Raw genomic sequence first — 7515 nt, forward strand, 5'->3', positions numbered from 1 at the left:
GGATAAATATTTCACACTTGGGTCATAAATCATAGTTTCTTAAGTTCTTTCACATGTACTGTCCCTCAGAAGAAAAATCCTGGGAAGTAAACAATGTGGACATTTTTCCATTTTAGAAACGAGACAACTGAGTCTCAGTGAGTCAAGTGGTTTGGTCAAATTTACTCAGGTAATAGAAGAAGAAGCCAAGATTAAATTCTCAATTTCCACATTCCTATCCTGCTCCTCTTTTAGTACCTAACGATTTCTATCACAGCGAGTGTGGATGTACTGGACAATATGCAGTAAGATGAAACATTTAACTCTTGGTATCAGACTGCCAGGCTCAATTTTTGGCCCCACCTACTCCTATACTGGTAAAGTTATTTAAGCATCTGTATTCCCTTCTATCAAAGGGTTATAATTATAATGTCTCCCATATTGGGCCACTGAGAAATTTTAATGAGATAATGCATGTGAAAAGTGTGGCACAAAGTAAACATTCAAAAACCTGTAGTTATTAGCACATGAGCTTGTTTGTAGCAAGATGAATATTTAGTTTGCAAGTAACCAAACAGATTAATGTGGAGACAGTACATCTCCCAACTTTCCCATGATGTTTAGAGGCATACATGAGTATTAGAAGCTTCAGCTCTTGCTCCTGATTGTTGAAACAACCAAAGTTCAGTCAAGGAAAGTTCAGAACTTAATGCCAAGCTGCAGATTTCAGACTAAGAATCTGGTGGAAATCCAGCCAACTGGTGTGGTTCACGAAAGTCCAGAGAGGCATCCTGAGGCAGGTGGAACTTGACATGACTTGAATCTTACAGGTCCTGACAGTCTGTCAATGTCTAACACAGTCTTGCCAGGTGAAGAACAAAAATGCTTATTGAATGAAAATAAATATTTGAGTAAATGAAAACTGAGGGAGGGGAGGTATAGGAAGTATATTAGTTATCTATTGCTACGTAGAAAATTACTCCCAAAAGTTAGCAGCTTAAAACAACAAATGTTTATTATCTCTGGAAGGTAGACGACATGACAGATGATTCTCAATAAATATTTATATTTGACCTAGTTACAGGTATCATGCCAAAACCTAGAAAAGTGGTCATTTTTATTCTCTTTAATAGTAATCTGACAGGCAGGATTATTACTGTTATCTGATTGTTATATTATTGTTACCTAATCTTATAATCACAACAATCCTATGAGATAGCTGTCCCTCCTGTTTTATTAATTCATCTATATAGTCATTTACTTATTAAGTACTTATGCATTTACTTATTACTATTTATTTATCTTCTAGAATGTATCAAAAAAAAAAAAAAAAGCCAAACCCATTGCCATCGAGTTGATTCCGACTCATAGCGACCCTATAGGACAGAGTAGAACTGCCCCAAAGTGTTTCCAAGGAGCTCCTGATGGATTTGAACTTCTGACCTTTGGTCAGCAGCCATAGCTCTTAACCACTACACCACCAGGCTTTCCTAGAATGTATCAGGCTCTATGAAATCAGAAATAAACAAAACAGATAAAAATTCTTGCCTTCATGGAGCATATATCAAAAAAGAAAGAGACAGACCAGAAAGGAAAACAAGTATACCAGTAAAATGTATAATATGTCAGAGAGTGATGTGTGCTGTCATGAAAATAATGCAGAGAAGAAGAAAAGAGGCACCCCAAAAACAGAAAAATTAAGTAATTGTCCAGCATTGCACAGCCAGCAAGGGGCAGAAACAATATTCTGTTTTGAAACTGACTCCACAGTGTGTACTAGTAACCACATCCTTTATAATAATTATGAGAATTTCAAAGTTTCTTTAGGACAATGTATCACTTAAGCTACCTCCAGCTGCTACTTAGAGAAAAGCCTAACTCAAATGGGAAGTTGCTTCACATACCAGGAGGTCTATAGGTAAGAAAACTCTAGCCAGGGACTGCCAGAGATTCATCTTCCCTTCTCTGTGATTCTCTTGTCTCCTTCCTTTTCCTTAAGTTACCTTCATTTCTAACTGGGAACAAGGCAGCTGCAATTTCAGCTTTCCATCCAGACATACTAACATTCAGTGGAAGAAAGTGACCATCTCCTCTGGAATCTTCTTGGCAAGAAAACCTTTCCCAGAAGGCTGGATTGAACCTCCCCTCATTGCCCAGAGCTAGGTCACAGGCCACCCCTCTAAAAACATTCCTAGCAAGGCAACAAGTACAATCAGTATTCTGATTTATTCCTGGAGTCTGGGATAGCGGTATTATCCTCCCTTGAGTTATGCAAGGGAGCAATGATGATTTGAACAAAATCTGGGCTCTGTCAATGAGGGGAGGGTAGACAACCACCAGCATTGGCTGTTGATGTGGACTGTTTTATTTATGGTCTACTGATCAACAGAGGACACGTAAAAGAAATTTCAAAAAAAGTTCTTGATTAGAATTACAGTAAGAAATGGAAAAGCAAAAAGCATACAGGGATACAGAAGACAGGAAAAAAGAGGTCGGTGAAGCAGAGGCATTTTTGAACCTAATATAACTGGTAGTGCACAGTACTCCGAACTGGGAGTGAAAACACTTTGTTCCTCATCATTGCCCAGGTGTTCAATAGTTGTGTGATTTGGGCTAACCACTTAACCTCTCTGTGGCCCAGTTTCATGAGCAGCATCTTCAATCTAATAATGCTCATTAGTCACATCTCATGAACACCAAAAGACCTAATAAGATGCCCGGGTTCAGTGAAAACAAAAAAAGAAATACGTAAGCATTCCAGCTCACAGTAGATTTGTTTTCCATTTAAATATATAGAGAAAATTAGAAAGAGTATGTCCATACACAAAGATAATTGAGTTAGTCAAGCAGATGATTCAAGAAGGGACACACACAGACACAGACACATGCAGTAGCGTACACACCTACAATCCTTTCTCATTTAAAATAATACATTATTGTTCTTTGAGCACTTGTTGTTTGTCAGGAACTAGCTAAATAATTTATGAGCATTGTTTCATTTAATTTCACAACAACTCATGAGTTAGATATGTTTAGAGAATACTTTTCTGTCTGAATTATCTGGTAAGATTCTTCACATTTCTGCTACATTTTATGTATACGCACTGTCCCTCCATCATTAAATGGTTGCCATTTCAGTGAATGACTGTGGTCCTCAGTCTGTTTCTCCTAAATTTTAACACAGTACTTCAGTTATTTTCCTTGCACCAATGAACCATCCCATAGTACTTTGAGCTGATCAGAGCAAAATTGTTCAAGTAAAATTTAGCACCAGCCAGTTCCTAAATGCTGAGCTGGGCCTATTATTTGACTGCTCTGTGTTTGCTCATCCAATCCCAACACTAGCACTTGATGCCCATCAATCATTTGTAACATGCTCCTCTCAGCAATTCCTCAGCAGAAACCTTGAGTGAAGAACATTATTGACAATAGCAAGCTAGTATTTCACAAGGGATTCCTCTTCAAAGCACTTTACTTATATGATGTACATATCTGATATGAGAGGGGGGAAAAAAACAAAAAACAAGGTCAGAAGGAGATTCAGAGAGAATGAGTGATTTGGCTGGTTTCCCACAAGAGCTCCAGGGGAAGGGCCAAAGCTAGTCCAAAGAGCACTAGGTATGAATTCAGGAGAGGTGGAGTCTTACAGTAACTCTGCCAACACCATGGTGTGTGCCCTTGAGCAATTCATTTTAAATCTCTCAGCATCAATTTTCCCTTTTGTAAAAATGGGGGGAGAGAACTAAACCACGGTTGGAAAGTATCTGGCATAGATGCCTGTGGAAGACATCAAGAATCAATCATAGTACTTTTTCCCACTGAGCCTGTGATGGGTCCCCATGTTCTTCTCAGCACACACTTGAGGCAGCCTTGAATTAGTTGGCACATAATTTATTCAATATCTGTTATTCCTGGATGAAATTATCTCTAACATCCATTTTGGATCTAATATTTTGGGAATATATTGCTGCTGTGGAAAGAATTATGAACTTGTGATCAGAAGACCAAGTTTAAATTCTGTTTCAGACATTTATTACTCGTGTGACCTTAAGCAAATCAATGTGTATCCTTGACTTTTTTTTTTTTTTTTAAATCTGCAAAATGGGAATCAAACATCAAGATCTTATGGTCAACGGGAAGATCAAATGAGATATATCAGAATGTACCCAAAAGCACATAACAATCCTGGCACATACAGACATTCAATAACCCATTAAAATAAATATTTTAAAGGTGACATCTGGTGAGACAAATATGTGATGCAGTTGCTAAGAATGCTGATAGCCAAAGGGAAAGTGAAGAGGGAAGGGAGGGTCTCTCCTCCTTGTATATTCCAGTCTCCCTTTTTCTACCACTGTTGCTGAAGGAGCCTACAGTTCTGGGCCTAGCCTTATCGGCAGCAGCCTAAACCTATCCCATCTTTTAAAATCTATCTAGAGACTACTTCTTCCTCTTCAGCCCTAGATATCTGGATTCCAAATCAACTTCTGGATGACATGTCTAGGAACTGTCAGAATCTATTTGATCCCTCCCTCTCCCTACTCCTCCAACATGCAACGGAGGTGAAATGTTCCACCACTATCTTAACACAATGGGATACCTTGACTTGGTTCATCTATAACGAGCCTTAGCTTTATTGTTTGGGTGAAAAGGTAGCTTGAGGTAAGGAGGTGGTACTAGAAGCTCTTTTCCTTTCACATCACCACCATCACTCTAGGTAACTAGGGCCTCTGCCTCAGTTCCTGAAGTTTGTAATTGTTCTGATGTTGAAAGATAGTTGTCCATATAGGATAGCTGTGGATGTGTGTGTGAAAATATTAGGGCACCAGCAGTTGTCTCTCTCGTCAGTTAGTCTTTCTATGATTTATAGATGGCAATTCTCAGTACTCCTGCAGAGCTCTTCACCACAGGTCAGGTGTGATACTCACCACTGGAAGAGAAATGGGATGCTTTTCATTCCACACATAACCCTGTACTGGTGACAGATGCTCCATGCTCAGGACAAAAGGGGCAATCTTTTTTGATGGCAGCACCCGAGCGCTCCTCCTTTCTACCTCTGTCCCAGTGGGAGACTCATTATTCATACATGAACTTTATCTTTTTTTCCTCTTAGATCTGAATCAGTTTATGCCTTTGTTTTCTGGAAAAATACATATGGCTAGGAGTGTGTGCTGGGGGGAAGACTGGTTCAGGATCCAAGGGAAGAAATTTGATGAGTTGTTAGGTAGGTGAAATGCACATTACTTAATGCTTTTACATATTTTCCAGTCAGATTATTTTTACATGACCATCTTTTACTTTAGTATAATCAGTGAAATAATAATTAGTCTTTAAATCATGAATGCATTCTAAGTAGGACAGATACTGCTTAATAAGTTCGAATAGACAAAGGTGAGTGTGGAGCTGTGTCTAGGAGTAGAGGATGGGAAGAGCTGAATTCTCTTGCAAAATAGGATAAATGTAATTTTGAAGTTCCAAAGGGACTGTTATAACCAAGAATATCTAATATTCAGTTTTGAGTGGCTTATATTATTGTGACATAAAACTCCTATCAGTTCCCCCCAAAACCTTACTAAAGTATTCCATAAATAAATGTAGATATATGTGAGTGGTGTGGGTATGTGTGTGTGTGTGTGTGTGTGTGTGTGAATTAAAAAAAAAAGAGGCAAAGATTAATGTCCAGGTTGACAGAGCTCAGAGCAGTCTCCATGTATAGGACACCATGCATGTGATGCCGGCATGACTCATAAATGGGGGACGTCATGAATTCAAATTACAAAAGTATAGCCCTTCTCAGGAACTTGCAGAAATCTTAGGAGAGTTTAGGACTACTATAGGGCACAAAATTTGGGATCCAAATCAATCTTATTTAGATTTCAATGGTCAAAAAACTCACTTAATCTAGGTTTGACACTCCCCAGCAGCACCCAGATCAAACGCTTTTTCCTCTATGGGAGTCTTCTTCAAATAAACTCCAAGAAAAATTGATTACTTATTGAGGCTCTCATATAACTTTGCTTACCTAGAAATTATCATTATGGGTTTTCATGTCTGTGCCTGCCTTCCTCACTAACCTGTTCCTCAATGCTATGCCTATTTGCAAATATTCTTCCAAAATGTATTCCCATGAATGCACAATGAACTAAAACTATTTATAATACCACACTGTTCCCCTTGTTCCCTATTAAAAGGCTGCATACATCAATCTTCATTGGTCCAGGACTAGAAAAAGAAAGAAATCTAAGCAGAAGCAGCAGAGAATGGCAGAAACTGTGAAAGCATGTGCATAAATCTCCAAATCCGCAGAGAAAAAAGGGGGAAAAAAAAAAAAAAAAAAAAAACAGAAACTGGTGAACCCAAAAGATGAACCTAGAGATTTTACTGGCAGGAATCTAGACCTCCATTATAGCTCCTTACATCCAAATGATAATGGCCTCCTTTCCCTTTCCCCTGTCTTACACCTACTCTTACTCATCACACTGGAACTCTAGACAAAAGGCAAAGTTTCCATCCCTATTAGCCTGGAATTGATGGCGCCAATGGTGATGGAGCAGTCATAGTGGGGGTCTTAGATGCCACTGCAGTAGGGCGATAGTCTGTATGTAGTGGCCCAGGTAGGAACTTGAAGGCATTTCTCTTCAATGACTCTGTCTAATATACTATGGCCAGGATCAAGTATAATACTTCAGACCCACTATGGGTTCAGTAAGTTACAGGAGACTGGGAGGGAACACAAAACACCATGTACAACATTAGTTTCATGTTGAAAATAACCTTTAAGTTTAGATAACCAACTTAGAAACAAACTTTTGGAACAAACTCATTGATCATTCAGATTGTAGTTTGTCAGAAACATATCTTAAATTGTTATATTGCCCCCACCCCCAATCCCAAACACTAGGGAGTTTATACATTACCATCTGTGTTCTTGGGACATAATTTTACCATTTCTATTCTCAGGGATGTTTATGGAACACTCTCTGGACCATCCTATTCTAATTTGGCCACAGGAAGATGTTCAAATTGATTGCTCAAAATCAATTTAAGGGACCATTAGTCATCCAGAGGCTAATTGCTGTTATTATCTTATTATTCATCATAATCCCAATAACATAAGAATAATGTAAAATTGAAAAGGTAAATCCAATTTGCTATGCAGTCATCAGAAAAGGTCGTAGCAATTTCTAAACACAGCCCATGGGAGGGAGTTTCGGGGCTCTTTGCTCCAGTCATTTCAGCAAACATCTACTAGACTCTCCCCGTGTACGAGGCCAAGAACTTACTACTGCGAAACGGGCAGTGTATGTAGGAGAGTGTGTGGGAGAATACAGTAATAAAATGGATATGGTCCTTGACTGGATGGAGCTTTCTGTCTACATGAAGTGATGTGCCTATTTACTACTATAAAAATGACAGAACCTAATAACTGCAAAGTTAATTTACAAATTATTATGGATGCACAATGTAGAGACTAGTTTCTTCTCAGGAGTCTAGGAAGGCTTCACAGAGGAGGGGACTTTTAAGCTGGATCTTGAA

Source organism: Trichechus manatus, unplaced genomic scaffold, assembly GCF_000243295.1.
Source record: "Trichechus manatus latirostris isolate Lorelei unplaced genomic scaffold, TriManLat1.0 scaffold00016, whole genome shotgun sequence".
In the NCBI taxonomy this organism is placed as follows: domain Eukaryota; kingdom Metazoa; phylum Chordata; class Mammalia; order Sirenia; family Trichechidae; genus Trichechus; species Trichechus manatus.